The 16,876-nt window shown below is 38.9% G+C and overlaps 1 long non-coding RNA gene across 1 annotated transcript; it reads left to right on the top strand.

Moving 5' to 3' along the window:
- Nucleotides 1-11,092: 11,092 nt before the first annotated feature.
- Nucleotides 11,093-16,573, top strand: LOC127934567 (uncharacterized). The gene is made up of 3 exons (XR_008147794.1): nt 11,093-11,233; nt 11,397-11,481; nt 13,829-16,573. It is a non-coding gene; the product is annotated as an uncharacterized LOC127934567 (long non-coding RNA).
- Nucleotides 16,574-16,876: the final 303 nt, after the last annotated feature.

Below are 16,876 nucleotides of genomic sequence, written 5' to 3'. Positions count from 1 at the left end.
AACACCAGAAGGACCATCGGGACAGCTACAGGTCCACAGAGGCCAATTGGGTTAATAGCTGGCCTGAAGGCCTGAGATTTCCAAAAATGTCTTGACTGAGACTCTGAAATTTCCCATGATATATATGTAAAATAAAGCTAATAATAAAGTTGAAATTGATGATAGTAGTAAAGCTATTATTATTATTATTATTATTATTATTATTATTATTATTATTATTATTAAACATTTTAAATGAACACATACGTCATTATTGTTGTAGTTTGGTGTAATTTTTTTTACACATATGTTAATAATAATAATAACGTTGAAGAATTGTTCTAATAATTTCTAATAATAATAATAGTAAATGTTTATGTGTATATATATATATATATATATATATATATATATATATATATATATATATATATATATATATATATATATATTTTTTTTTTTTTTTTTTTTTTTTTTTTTTTTTTTTTTGTAATGTTGTATATTTGTATTAGTAGTAGTAATAGTAGTAGTATTTGTATTTTATTGTTGTTGTTGTTTCTGGTAATAATAGTAATAATACATTCATACAATAACCACAATCAAAATTTACTGTATTTGCAATTTGAGTTTTCTTTTATTATATGCTGTTACTGTTGAATTTTTCCCCTCTTCTGTTTTTATTTATTTATTTATTTATTTGTAATGTTTTGTCAGTGTGTGTGCTTTAACATAAAGAGGGATCAGGATCTGAAATACTTTTTTTTTTCTGTGTGATTAAGAGGACATGCTCACAGTCCTTGAGGACTACAAGTCAAACATTGGCCTCTGACAACCACACAATTTAACCGCTTGCTTTTTCCCATTCTGTGACCCGAGGGGTCAAAAAGTTTTGGTCCCAGAAGTCTCTTAACACGCAGATGTTACAGTAACATTGCCAGGAAATCAGGCCCAAACAGCACCTCTGACCCGTCTGTCAGCTGATCCAGCATGCCCTTTTTTGAAACAGACTCCAAAAAAATTACCACATTTTCCCACCATCTCTCCTCCATTCAGCTTCCCTATCTGCAGTCATTCGTTTCCAAGAGCCCTGCGGTCAACGAATAGCGATGGCCCAGTGGTTTGTGAATCTGACCTCTTGGCTCCAGAGAGGTCAAAGGGCTCACACCAGGGTCAGGGCCTCTCTTTATGTCTCCTCTCACCAAAGGCTCTGTAATGAATGGGGAATCCGGGGAAACAAAAGCTTTCAGGAGAGACAAGCGACAGTGCTCTATACATCAGCGCCTCTGCTCACTATGATGTTCCCCCTACCAACAGAAGCAACAGAAACAAACAAACAAACCCCCCAAAATGTAGGAACTATAGGAGCTGGAGGGAAATTAGATCTGTTAAAAAGTTCTAAAGAACTCAGGAACACAGCATTTAGAAACTATCTAATGACATAACAGGCAGCATGATCATCATCATTGGATCCATCACTGGAGGGTGGAGTTACAGGACACACAGTAAACAAAAAAAACAAAAAAATACAGTATGATAATATTTATATGATATATGCTATATAATGCTGGTATTTTAAATCCATATGACAGCCTTGAATTTTGAAAATCGGAAATTAAATTAAATTAAATTAAATTAAATTAAATTAAATTAAATTAAATTAAATTAAATTAAATTAAATATAAAGAGTCAAAATATAATCATGCAAAATGACAAAAGCACATTCAAAAATTAATGTAAACAAAATAGTTAGTTAAATATATTAATAAATACAATAAGATTATTTAAATAATACTAAAAATAATACTGATTTCAGTCAGACTAAAGTTCCCTTTCAGTCGGTCACTCTCGACTCCACGTCGTTGACCGACCAATATTGGATATCGCTTCGAAAGACCAATCTACTTCGAGTGTAAGCTAAATGAGCCAATGCACATTGGCATGCAATTATTGCATCCAGCTGCCGCTGATCACTGCGTGAGTATAAGAGGGCAGCAGGTGCAATGCATACCAGCTTTTCATTGCCGCGAGTCCCGTTGCTGCGGCCACGATCTGGGGCTCGTTCTGGTGGCCGACAGACGAGAACCACTTCCGGCAGTAGCGCGGATGGTTTGAGGGTCACAGTGGTGGCAAACCCTTTTTGGCACCCGCGTCCGGACCTTTGGAAACTCCATGTCGCGGAGGTTCTAGGTGACCTATCCCAAGAGGTAGTGAACACCATCACTTCGGCAAGAGCACCGTCTACGAGACACTCTTATGCCTTGAAGTGGAACCTGTTCGTTGAGAGGTGTTCTTCTTGCCGAGAAGACCCCCGAAGATGCCTGATTGCGGTCGTGCTATACTTTCTGCAGCAAGCGTTGGAGCGAAGCCTGTCTCCCTCCACCCTCAAAGTCCAGGTTGCCGCTATTGCTGCGTACCATGACCCCATGAATGGGAAGTCTCTGGGTAAGCATGACTTCATCATCAGGTTCCTTAGAGGGGCCAGGAGGTTAAATCCTTCCCGGCCCCCCTCTATACCCCCTTGGGACCTGACTCTAGTGCTTAAATCACTACAGCAGGGCCCATTCGAGCCTTTGGATTCAGTTGAGCTAAAGTTTCTTTCATTGAAAACTCTGCTCCTGCTTGCACTGGCCTCCATCAAGAGGGTAGGGGACCTGTATGCATTTCTGGTCGATGATACATGCCTAGAGTTCGGGCCGGCTGACTCCCAGGTAATCCTGAGGCCCCGGCCTGGCTACGTGCCCAAGGTTCCCACTACATCCTTCAAAGACCTCCCTGGAGGAGGCAGACCCAGCCCTGGCTGTGCTTTGTCCCGTCCAAGCATTAAGGTGCTACGTAGACTGGACACAAAGCTTCAGGACCTCAGACCAGCTCTTTGTCTGTTATGGAGGCCGGCAGAAGGGGAGTGCCGTCTCTAAGCAGAGAATGGCCCACTGGATTGTGGATGCCATAACCCTGGCTTATCAGGCTCAGGGTGTGCCCTGCCCTTTCAGGTAACGAGATCACTCAACTAGAAGTGTTACATCCTCCTGGGCGCTGGCTCGTGGCGCCTCGCTGACAGATATTTGTAGAGCTGCGGGTTGGGTGAGCCCTAACACGTCCGCTAGGTTCTATAGCCTTCGTGTAAAGCCGGTATCCTCCTGTGTTCTCACCTCAAACGGGTAGTGACACGGAGAGGCCCCAGTTAGTGTCGACTTGCTTAAACCACTCCAGAGTGTCTGTACTGTAGTCCCTGTTGAGATCCTCCATCACCCTAAGCAGCTGGACACGGCAGAACATCTGGCGCCAGACCTTCATGATGAATCCGTGAGAACCATGGAAGGTTAGGTTCCATATTGAGACCTAAGTGGTACTCATATGTGTATAGTCCATGGTATAGCCTTAGAGCCCGTGTTTCCCCGGCAGACTTCTGCCTTCCCAAGAGGGTTTTAATCACCTCAAATTTCTCCTTATACTCCTAAACGGATGCTATATGTGTATTTGCCTCCGAGACCTCCTTCGGGAAGGATGGGGCTTCCGCAGCGTCCTGGCTCCAAGCGGACCGGGTACATTTTCCCAGTGTTATCCAATCTCACCCAGTGAGGTAATGCTTTGACAATGGTGAGTGGAGCTACTTGTTCTGAGCCCCGACCTACACCTAATAGGGGTGCAGGAGGCTCGCACAGGGCACTGGAAAGGGCAGCACCCATGGCGCTTTGATAGGGATCCCACATTTGTCGGTCACCGACGTGGCGTCGAGAGTGAACGACTGAAAGGGAACGTCTCGGTTATGTATGGTAACCCTTCTTCCCTGAAGGAGGGAACAGAGACGCCACGTCCCATCGCCATGGTTGCTGTACCGCCGTTGAGCGCCCGGGTCCCCGGCTCGGCTCCTCAGCGAAAAACTGGTATGCATTACACCTGCTGCCCTCTTATACTCACGCAGTGATCAGCATTGGATCGTTTAATTTACACTCGAAGTAGATTGGTCTATCGAAGCGATATCCCATATTCGTCGGTCACCGACGTGGCGTCTCCGTTCCCTCCTTCAGGGAACGAGGGTTACCATACGTAACCGAGACATTTTTTTTTTCTTTCTCAGAACTCAGAAAAATAGGCCTGGATAATGCAGTGATATCTTGGTTTTGTCCATCATGTTAATAGGCTTCAGAGTTTTCTCATTATTCTGTGGTCATATCCCCAAACGACAAAAAAATAAATAAATAAATCTCACATATTATAAAATAAGAAAACATATTTATCACATAATCAAACATCAGGAAGAGTTTCTTAGCTCAGTGTGTTTTCCCCCCATCACAACTTGTTTTCTCCGCTATTGCATTTGACCCCAGTAAAGCTATATCAGCAAACTAATAACCAGGCAAACCACCAATCTACTGTGTCCTTATCCCTGGTCTTTTTCTGTAATGTGTTGCAGATTCCAGAGGTCACTGGCGGCAGAGTAGTTTTTAAGCAAATGGCATGTGGTGAGAGGTCAGAGTCAGGGGGCCCAGTGGGTGAAAGGTTGAATAACTCGAAGGAAAGTTGTTACTGTTTGAGAGGGGAGATGTTTAACAGGTTAAGACTTTTCCAGCTCTCACTCTTTTAAGCCAAAGGAAGAAAAAACATCTGTGCCTCCCATCCTCTTTCTGTTTTAAATCTATATTTTTTTCTTTTTTATAATAATAATTATTAAAATAATGATTCACATTCACCATTCAGGTACTGTATAGCCAAATCCTATAATATATAATGTTTGATGTATAAATTCAATATACAGATTTTTGCATTCACAGTTAAAGTCAGTTTCTGCAGTCAAAACATTTGTGGAAATACATCCATAATTGTGTATATAATTATCTAATAGAATACACTTGTTGCTTGCATTATATAGGGTTTTAAATCTTCCTAAAATAAGTTTGATTGCAGATGAGAACAGATAAAAGTTTCTGTAAAGTTCAAAATGCAGGTGTTTAGAGTCAGAATGTGCCATTTAAATTTTTTTTTTTTTGTAGTTTTTTTTTTTTTTTTTTTTTGCCAATTTAGGCATTGAGGGCTGAGAGAGGGGTTGGGGAAATTTGTGGAATTACTGGTTGATTTTAACCAGATGATTGCTGGAGCTGGAGACCAGAGAGTTTTCATTAGGTGCCCTAATTTACAAGCCTACCTCTGCATTCCAGCAGATGGTCAAACTCCCCCAGGTCTTAAAGTTCACCCTGGGCCCACACATCTGTGATAGTGGCAGTGATAAAACACAAGACACAAACAAGTAAACCATTTGTTTGTGCATCAAAAACCAGAAAGTGCTCTGAATTGTATCATTACGGCTCATTTAAAACCTGAAACAGTGATCATTTCTAAATGAAGATAGCAGAAATATCTATTTTATCTTGAGGTTTGTGTGTGTGTTTATATATACAGTATATATATGAAACAAATACATTTGTTTTGTACTTTGTGTTGTACTACAGTGCATTGCACTTTAGTTCTTGACTTAACTTATTAAACAGAGAGTAGAGAGTACAAGAAAATGAATGAATCAAAAGGAAGATTAAATATTTAGAAACATAGCAAGACAGCAAAGCACAACCATGTTCCCTGCAAAAGGTGCACTTAAGTTAAAGGCCAGAACTGATTTTGTGACATGGTGTGCATAGCATGTGATGGCTTGTTGAATGATTATGACAGTTGTCTCATAACTGAGCTGAAGAATTGCTGAATTCTTCATAAAATGTTTCCAGTTTGATGTAGTTATATGAAACATAAATGGCTGATTTGAGGGGGGAAAAAAATGTGGAGAAAATTAGCATTGCATCACTTGCTCACCAATGGATCCTCTTCACTGAATGGGTGCTGTCAGAATGAGAGTCCAAACAGCTGATAAAAACTTCACAATAATCCACAAGTGATCGACATGAGTCCAGTCCATTAATTAACGTAGTTAGTCTAAAGTTAAAAAAAACAAAACATATTGTACAGTATAAGATATTATTTATACGTTTTGAACTTCAAACCTTTGTATCCGTGTAAAATACAAGTCCATGATCCATAATAATCCTTCCTCAAGTGAAAAAGTCAATCTCTAGTTGTCTTCTCATATCAGAACCAACATGTGTTTTGGGACTATTGTTTATTTTATTTTTGTAAACTGTGCCTGGTCTGTGCACATTTCTCTCCTGATTCAGACAAGGCAATTATTATTTTATAATTTAGAGTTTATTTTTTCATATTGCTATTCAGGTTTCATATTTTAGCAGGGTCACTGCGGAGGATCCATTGGTGATCCAGTGATATAATGCTACAATTTTCAAAATCTGTTCAAATGAAAAAACAACCTCACTTAAATCTTGGATGACCTGAGGGTGAGTACATTTTCTATTCTCTATTTTCTTAAATAAGCTATATGACCAAAAATTTAAAATGAAATAAATAAATATCTATACTAACCAAATTCAGTAGGATATTGAACACTGGCTTTAACTATTTGTGTCAACGTATGGTGTCATCATGTTGTCACATGTGATATTATCTGACTGTCATTACCAATGCACTGGATTTCCTATAAAATTAGCACATACATGTAGTAGACACATATGCATAGCTCTTAAGGTAATGACCTCTCCTTGGTGATGTTTTTGCAAAAAGTACAAAACACAAGTGTAGTAATTTCCATAATTCTTTCCCCTTGCTGTCACTTAGGCCACAATATCTAATAAAAAATACCAGTGTTTCATGTTGCTGTTTTGAGTGAAACTAGCTTTAAAATAGTTGTTTATACACATATGAGGTGGAACTCACAGTGTGCGCAGATTGCAGAATTAACTTCTGCACACACACACAAAACAAAGTCCAGGTTCTGTGACATCTATAAGTATTTCTCTTTAGCCTCTGTGTCAGATCAAGAGACTCATTGGTCAAAATTGCAACCAGCAGTGCAAACAAGAGTCTGCTTCAAGACAGCTCAGAGTCTGGTAAACTTTGAAATCCCCCTATTACTTTTCCAGCACAATAAATCAAATCTCAGGCAGTGTTGTCTTGTCAGTGACCTTTGATCTCACACAAAAAAAAAGGTCAACACGACCGACGTGAATTGTAAAAAAGCAGGCTGCTATGTAAACACCATTAATTTCTCCACTGTAAGGGTTAGGGAGCTGTATGTTAAATAAAAGAAAGCCTCAGATGTCTGGAAATCTGAAGTTCTAATGGTATTTCATTCATCAAATTGTCTGGCTCAGCTAATAGCTGCTGGCATTTAAGTTTTAACTCCAAACGACTAGTTGATGACATGTTCCCCCACACATGTGTTCTGACAATGCCAGAAAATGCCAAAAATTATGTGGTATTCAATGTCTTAGCTTAATAATATTCTGTGTTTGCCGAGGGAAATGTTTTTTTTTTTTTTTTATTTGAGCATCACAATTTAATTAAAAGTCACAAATCTTTTAAGTCACACTTATCATGTTGTTCCCATCCACCCTAACACACACACACACACACAATTCCTCCTTCAGCTACAACTGTACAAAATAGATTTAATGACACCAATGACTAGCGGGGGGGGGGTTATATCTAAATGAGCTTGTTATTGTTTCCAGCCCATTACTTGCTAACGCTTGGGTAAACAAATCTGTAGGTTGCAAATAAGTTCACCTATCATGTACTTGCGAATGTGTGTAAACAGCAGACATGAAGTGGGCCGGAGAGAGGGTAAGTACGGGGAGGAGTGGCCTCTGATACGGCCATATCTAAATATATCCACATGCTGCTAAACAGATGTCTTACCACCTTCTCATGTGTAATTAAGAGTCACTGTCACCTGGAGGTCTACTAGGCCAATTTTGCCTAGTGCAGGTTGTGCCCTGTTTGTTTGTTTATTTCATTTTATTTCATTTTTTGGATCCAAGTGTTTCCAAAAAATATGTAATTTTATTGCATTTATATTTCATAAAAAAATGCATTTTTTTTTATTTCTTTTTTTTTTATATATATTTTTTATTAGAACTTCTAAATAATAATAAGAAGAAGAATGTGCTACCATTCAAAGTTTTTGGTCAGTACAAATACTTTTAAAGTATATTAATAATTCTGTTACACATTAAAATGATCAATCATGAATTTTTTTTTTTTTATTATTCCTTTATTTAGTTATGTTTTGTGTATTTTTGATCAAATAAATGCAGCCTTCAAAAACATTAAGAACAGTATTGCACTTTATTGATTTTAGATTTCATCTAACCATTGCACTGTTATTTTATTTATGTTCAATAAAATGTTGCTTTTTTCTTGTGTGTGTTGAATAATCATTCTAACAAATATCTGTTATTCATATTCATGCACATCCCTGATGTATGTGTTATTGCTGTTTCTTTTGTATTGGCTGTTACTCATCCATCGTTGTGATTGCAATGAGCTGCAATGCACATTTTCCAAAGGAAAACACTCGTCTAATCGCCTGAAATACCATGTCAGACCAAGCAATCTGTGCTGCTAAACATTTATTTATTTTACTTAGCTTTTTTTTTTTTTCTCCACCAAGAATACATACAGTCCAAAAATGTGTGTATCTACTTGGAAAACAAAAATCTTTCCCCCTCTGACAAAACCAAAGGACACAAGAAACGAAGTAGTGAATCTCTCCTACTGTAAACCAATTGGGAAGCATTTAAAGCTCTATCCATTAGGTTTCAAATGAACATCTAGAGAGTCAGTCTATCCGTGCTCTTATTGACTGAAGATAATAAATAGTCTTTAAATTGTCCCTGAAATTGTGTCCAACGGTGATTACAACCGGAGTCATGCTGTGCCTATGTACAATAAAGAGAGAGAGAGAGAGAGAGAGAGAGAGAGGGAGGGAGTAAGAGATGTGGAGTAAGGAGGGATAAAAGTGAAAGGATACAGAGAGAGGAAAGGGAGGAGGGAGAGAGGTGTGTGTTTGTGAGTGTGTGCACTTTCCTTTAATCATTGGGCTGCATGTTAAGAGCTGGCTTGTGTGTGTGGGGGGGGGGGTGCTGTGTATCTCAGTGTCTGTTGAAGCCCATGCGTATGGAGTGGTCTTTCACACATCTCAGTAAGGATTTCACGAGCTGTCAGTCCTCTTTTGAAATCCATTGGGGTCTCTCCCTTTGACTCCTCTCTGCCCAATAGAGCTGGAGACAAGCCTTCATTCACAATGTCTCTATTTTGTTCTTGTGGGACTCTTCACAAAAATGTTTAGCAAGGGTCTAGAACCAATGATAGCGACCAACGGTTATCGCTCAATTAAAGTACAGATTTTGGAGATCATTTGTGGTTGTGATTAGTTTTCCTCGCAAGCCATTAATTTAAATCCTTTAATCAAAGCCACACAAATTACAGAAACAATATGTCCTTGCACAAAATTGTTAATAATAAACATTTACATTTGCAATATATTCACATTTGCACTCTAGAGTGTGAAAATCCAACAAATGAATTGATATCTATGAGAAAGTCACGGCAAACACGGCAAGTGGTTAAGCAAGGCACATGCGGGTTTAGTAAGAGAAACTGCTAAGGGGCTCTATGGGGTTGAGACTTGGCTCTCCGCTATAGGAGCTTTCTATGCATTGTTAATCTTTGTGTAATGAGGAATTTAAGAGCAGGAGTGCAAACACATGCAGCATCCTGTCACTGGTGTGTTAGCTGGGAAATAAAGCCGAGGGTAAGCCAACGTGAAGCCAAAACTACACTGCAGTATTATTCTATGTGGCTTGGTGAGGGTTTTACAAGTAAGAGTGGAGACATCCAGACTAATTCAAGTAAAGACCCATCCATCAATGAAAGGCAGAAAGAAACATTACCCAATTTAAATGATATCATAATTGTGTCCCACTCACTGAAGGATTAACACTTGTGTGTGTGTTGTATGTCTGTGTGTTTTATGTTGTCATCATCTCTATGTTTGTTCAAAAAGAAATGCTGCAGTTAATGCAGTTAATAAAATGATGTCACTTGTAATAATACAAGATGGATATCCCAAGACTCTGGAGTGAATTTACAAAAAGTGCCTTTCTCCTGAGCTCAGTGTAGGCAGTTGTTTTGTGTCTTGGTGTGAAGCTCTACAGTATAGTTCTTTCATTTTTGTACTCACCCTCTTGGCCCGCGTTGCTTTTTTCAGAGCCAAAGACTCTGGGCATTGCCCAGCCACTTCTGCACTCACACTGCAGAGCTAAAGAGGCAGCTAATGTTGACAGTCTTCTCGGGCTAGGATAGGCTGTGTTAGAGAGAGTAAAGGAGAGTGGGAGAGGGAGCCGGGCCAGGACAGCACCTTGAGTCTCACCAGCTGCACCCTGTTTTTAAGGAGGGGATGGAGAGGCAGCTCATTGAGGCCCTGGCAAACGTTGGATCGTAAACTTTCCCCTGCCTCTCCTTTTGATTGTCCTTGGACATCTGCCTGGCCCTCCCATCAGGAATGTGTGGCAGCTGTTTGCTGCAAGTGCCCTCACCATGTGAACTTGGGCCTGTGCACGGGCCCCGGCTTAATGAATTGAGCCAGCTCTAACCAGGTCGCCTGGGACACCTGTCTGCAGTGCATAACTCTGCTGTGCAGATGAGAGGCAAGTGCAGGGGGCTGGGAAATGTATATTATGGAGGTTAACCATTTGCCCTTGCACTGTAATTGGCTTCAATTGTCTCGGAACAGAATTTACTTGGGTGTGTTATTATTATTATTATTATTATTATTATTATTATTATTATTATTATTATTTATTTGGCCTGTAAAGCTGTTTTAAAAAAAAAAAAAATTAAATAAAAACTTGTACAGTAATTATTCAGTTCAAACTAATTGTTTTAATAATTATTACTGTGTAATAACCATATATAATTTAATGTTATTCTAATTATTGTTATTATCTGAGCTGCACAGCTGTTTAAATCATGATGCAAGTTGTTTTAGGGTTTATGGCGTTATGTTGTCATGCTGATAAAGTAACTATACAGAGAAGTTTTCAATTTACAAGAATTGTTCAAGTGATCTTACCACCTCTCACTTACATATAAAGCATTATGTCCAATGTGTCAGTGCAAGAGTGAAGCAGTTAGAGAGGATGAGAGCGATGCTCTGGAAGAGTGCCAGGCTAAGTAACGGCACTCCGGTCTCTTCGAGAGCAGGCGGGGATTCTGTTAACTCACCACACCTTATCTGCTCTCACTAAGACAAGCAAGTGAGCGCTGAAGAAGCAGCAGGGATACAAAGATTAATCATGGAGCAGGCAGACACTGCAACTAATACTTCACTGCAGGAGAGGAACAGCTTCTGGTCAGCACAGCGTTCTGTATCAAGAATGGATTAATCACATCACAATGCATTTCCAATCACAGGCAGCTTTTCAGACTTTTTGTTGTTGTTGTTGTTTTTCTTCAGAACTATTATGAAGTATTTGTGAATTTATCTGATTGCATTGCACTGTTGTTTTTTTAAGGTTGCACAATCCCGCCCTGCAAGAAAAGACCTCTTGGCGGACAGCAGATGTTTACAACAACACGTCGTGGGATAAAATTGCAAAGGTGTGGATGCTGAGACTATGGGAAATTCCTGATGCAATGTGGAATGCTTTGATATCTCTCTGTCTTCTAATGTACTTGAAAGCATGAAAAAAAGGTTAAGATCGCAGTCTCAATTCATCCAAGAATTGATCTTAGGCAGACTTGGGGATTACAGATAATATGGGGAGTTCAGCTTCTAAACACGCAGGCCAACAAGTCAAAGGTGCTGACAGGAGGAGAGGAATCTGGCTGTTTGTTTGAGAAGAATTAAAGGAAAGGTGCTATTTTCAGAGCTGTAACTTAGTGCTTAGCACGTGTTAAGATATGTTACGACGTGTCACTCATGTGGATGATGCAGCTTCGAGCACAGCTTGCATGATTTCAAAATCATGTTCCCTCATTCTCCCTATCATTTAATCTATTTATGATTACATAAAATGTGTTATTTTCAGAGCTGTTTCCATTATTCTTTATGTGTTTTTTCAGCACATGTGTTCTTAGTGCATAAGACGTGTCTAATATGTAGATGATGCAGGTTTAAGTCTGGCTCTTCATTTGCCGTCCTTCTCCCTTTCATTTCTATTACTCTTCATGCATTCTAGTTCGCCATCTTAGTTCACCATTTGTAGTATGTTAAGCCATGGTTCTCATGTGGATAGTGCTAGTTTGAGTTGGACTGGTGTCACTGTTCAATCTAATTTCCCCCCTTTTCTTCCTCTCAGTTCCTCTACACTGTAGGATTAAATAAAATGTTCTGTTTTCAGAGCAGTGACTTAGTGTTTAGCACGCATCTTCTAATGTATTAGGTCACACGGCTGATGTGGAAGGTTTGAGTCCAGCACATCTAATTTACTGAACTTATTCTTTCAGTACTCTATGATTAAATAGAAGTACCTATTTTCAGACTTCAGCACACGAGTTTAGCACACATGTTCTGAAATGTTGATCCATGGTGCTCAAGTGGACAATGCGGGTTCGAGTCTGGATCATTTCCCCTTTCTGCCTGTTGTTTCCCTTCCTCTATGCAGTTTCTTAGTTCACATGTCTGATTTGTTGAGCCATTGTGCTTATGTGGACAACACAGGTTTGAGTCCCATATGTATAATTTCTTTTCTCCCTTTTATCAGTCATTTCCTTTACTCTTTATTATTAAATAAAAGGTGCTATTTCAGAGTTCCAGATACTGTATCTTGACACTTTGTAAACTGACCCATGTGGATAGATGTAGATGATGGCAGCTATGCATTTTATGGTTCACATTTTTGTTTTATATGAGTCGTTTAGTAGCAGCTATGGTATTCAAGAGCAGGTATTCAAGGAATGGCTCTAAGATGGTTTAGATCCTACCTGTCCGATCGCTACCATTTTGTTTACTTAAATGGGGAGTCATCTCATTTATCATCAGTAAAATATGGAGTGCCTCAAGGATCCGTCCTAGGTCCCCTTCTATTTTCAATATACATGTTGCCCCTTGGTAATATTATTGTTATGTTATGCTGATGATACTCAGCTATATATCTCAACGAGACCAGATGAAACTTCCCAATTATCTAAGCTAACAGAGTGTGTTAAAAATGTAAAAGATTGGATGACAAATAATTTTCTCCAATTAAATTCGGATAAGACAGAGATACTAATTATTGGACCAAAAAACACTACACAGAATCTTGTAGATTACAATCTGCAACTAGACGGATGTACTGTTACTTCCTCTACAGTCAGAAATCTGGGTGTTATATTAGACAGCAATTTGTCTTTTGAAAATCATATTTCCAATGTTACAAAAACTGCATTCTTCCATCTTAGAAACTATTGTAATGCACTTCTAGGTGGTTGTCATGCTTCGTCAATGAACAAGCTACAGGTAGTCCAAAATGCAGCAGCTAGAGTCCTTACGAGGTCAAGAAAATATGATCATATTACAGTATCTGCACTGGCTACCTATTAAGTTCCGTATCAGTTACAAATTATCATTACTTACCTATAAGGCTCTTAATGGTTTAACACCTGCATACCTAACTAGCCTTCTACCACGCTACAACCCATCACGCACCCTAAGGTCACAAAACAATGGACTTTTGGTAGTTCCTAGGATAGCAACGTCCACTAAAGGAGGTAGAGCTTTCTCACATTTGGCTCCCAAACTCTGGAATAGCCTTCCTGATAATGTTCGGGGTTCAGACACACTCTCTCTGTTTAAATCTAGATTAAGCATATGAATAATGTATCTTTTAAATTGTGAGTGTAGTTGCATCTGATCAAAGGTGCATTTTTATTCATTAGCTTGGGTTAAATTAATTTTACTTTGTTGGATCAGCAGCTATGCTAATGATGTCTCTATTTTGTTTCTATGTTTCGCGGTAACTAGGATTTACACAAGCTCCAGTCTGGATCCAGAACATCTGAGAAGAGATGATGCTGACCCTCAGAGGACCTCAGATGATGCTAACCCTGAATCAACAAACAGAACTAACAATTATTGCTACATGCGTGACTGCATCATATAATAACTTAATTAATAATATTGATAGTTCATCGTCTAGCTGACTACGTCTTGTATTATTATTATTTTTTTTTTTTCTAAAATCCTGTCAAATGTGCACAAACTACTAGCTATTACTAAATATTGTAGAAACATAATTTTCTGTAAAGTTGCTTTGTAACGATTTGTATTGTAAAAAGCGCTATACAAATAAACTTGAATTGAATTGAAAAATTGAATTGAATGCAGATTAAAGCTTGGAGCTAAAGTACTTCCTAACTTGTTATAGACTTGCAAGCAGAGGTTTATCAGAGCACGACTGGCTTGTTTGTAAGTTGTAGCCGTTTTGTTTTATTTGGGTTTTGGTGCATCGTTCTCCAATTAGGCAATACGGCACTCTCCTTAGAGCATGATGTGTTGTTTAAAACCTAATCAGAGACTAACTACTCCCCAGTTATTTGTTTCGGGGCCCTGACGCTTGAGAGTTCCCAGATGTTGTGGAAGGTAGGGAGTCGATTGTTTATACAGCAGCGAATCTTTTCCAAACACACACGTTCTATCAGCCTGCACGGCTATCTATCAGGGGAGGCAGAAGTTACAGTTTTTCTGAAGTCAGGCAGACACAAAAGCCCTACGGCAGCAAATTACTACTCCCACCCCACCTGCTGAAGCCAGCGTGCTGGCGGCGCAGCGCTCAGACGTGAAACCTGCCTCCAATCGATCGGTTGTTGTTGCAGCTGGGCTCCGCTTGATGGTTTATTTAAGCGGCTCCACATGCTTGTGGAGGGGGGAAAGCAGCTGAATACATAAAACGGGCTCTCAGAACCACTTTGTGGTCCGGGGGAAGAGTAAATGGAATAATAAAATCCAAATGGTTTCATCCTATTTTCTAGGCTCATAAATCCGGGGAGTCACCATTTACCTTTATGATCCAGCGCATTCAGAGAATATGAGTGTATGTGTTGCGGGGTGTTAGCTTGAGAGAGTCAGTGTCTATGCTTTGGGTGTTTTCGCTGAAGGATTCAACATAAGACTCTTTCTTGATTTATGTTTTAGTTTTCCTAACTCAGTTTTGGTGTCTTAGAATAAGCTTTGCTTTTCATTGTGCATCAAGCAGAAAATGTTTGTTTTGAGTGCCATGGTTTTAAGGGGCCTGCAAATACTTTCACAAAAATTGCACAATGCAATATGCATTATGAAAATAAATTGTGTGTGTGTTTTACTGTAAAAGAAAGTGATATGTGGGATCTGGACTGGGCAGGACATCGGCACATAACTAATGAATTGAGGTGTAACCAAAGTTGCATGACTGAGAGTGCATGCCATCCATTTCACTGGCTACCATAATGACGCTTTTGCCAATGAAAAGGTGTTTGTTCTTTTGAGACGCAGTCTTGCATGTCTCTACAGCAAAGGAGAATGCTTTTAAGCAATCGGAGTGAAGAGAAGTGTGTTTAAGCAATGTCAAATATTTGAAAAGATTCACCTGCTCACAATGCGTGTGCGACTGTGATGAGTCGCCTTGGTGAAGTCTAAATGACTATCACACAGATATAAATGATGTTCCTTTGGAATTCGTGAAAGTGGATTTTTATATAGAGGTGTTGAAATCTGTTTTCCAAAGTAAAATTTGAATATGTTTTCAAATTGCCTGTTTTATATCTATAATTGTATGGTGCTTGTGCCTGCACAGAAATTGACTTAAAAAAATACCCTGAGAATTTTAACTGCAATAAATGTGAAAACTAGCTCCACTTTTCCCTGTATGTATACATATGATCTGAATTTGTCTTTCCGTTTATTTAATAGGATTTACACTTTGTGTTTTCTGCAATACTTTATTCAGCTTTTATTTTATTTTAGAGAGATAAGTATTTATGCTCTCAAAAACAAAATTCTGCTGTGTTGCTTTTCTGTTTTTGATTCTGATTTGTCACATATTTCATGGTTTGTATGTGTGCGTAGGTTAATCATAAAACTGGTTTTATGAAGGGATGAAGGTTTCTGCTCTCAAAAATAACATTTCCTCTGGTCGGGAGGATCTCTGGGCTCCATATGTTGGATAATTTGGTGGAGACCACATGCTTATAGAGGCACTTTATAGGCAGTCTGCACACATATTTGTGTTTGGGAGTGTCTGTGTGCTGTCATCCTGCCTGTGACGACTGCTCTTGAGCTGTGGAGGCCCAGAGCTGTCAGCGGAGTGTCAAGGTCGAGTCATGACTTTCCTCATGGAGGGGTCACAAACAGCACAGGGCTCTGCCCATTTCCTTCCCATGGGGACAAAGCAAGGTTGTGTCCCGGACTTCCTACTGTACTAGAAACTGAGAGGAAACATGCCACAACTTTTATTTTATCACATAACAGAACGGCTATGTTCAGCTTGTGAATTATTTTAAAATTTATATTTTGTATGCTTTAGATCATTTGTTTTATCACACTCACTTTGGAAATTTTCCTGCTTATTTAATGTCACTTAACGTCACACTAGAAACGCATAGCACATATTTTACCTGTCATAGTAAGGTTAAACGTCATAAATTGGCCACATTTCAGCATAAGCGAAAGCCAACTCACAATATAATAATAATAATAATAATAAAAATGAAATAAAAATGAAATAAAAACTTTATAGTGGAAAATATAGCTAGGTCAAATTGAGTTTTATTTCTTTTGCTATTATTACAAATGAACGTAGACTTTGTTTTTTTCTTCTACTTCTTCAAGAATGTAATAGTACCATTTTATATCATTGCCATAATGCACAGCAGACTCCCCGTTACAGCCCAGTTAAAAAGAACACTGTACTGCTCTGTCAAATAACTAGATGTTAAATTTTCTTTTCAAATAAAACAATAATGGACATTAAATATAACCATTTCTAAACGTGCAAGCTTTTTGGATTGTATTCCACCTTGCTATCAATAGTCAAAC

The sequence above is a fragment of the Carassius gibelio genome, chromosome A18, assembly GCF_023724105.1.
Source record: "Carassius gibelio isolate Cgi1373 ecotype wild population from Czech Republic chromosome A18, carGib1.2-hapl.c, whole genome shotgun sequence".
Lineage (NCBI taxonomy): Eukaryota > Metazoa > Chordata > Actinopteri > Cypriniformes > Cyprinidae > Carassius > Carassius gibelio.
The sequence above is the reverse complement of the archived record's forward strand: the minus strand, read 5'-3'. Positions and strand labels throughout refer to the sequence as shown.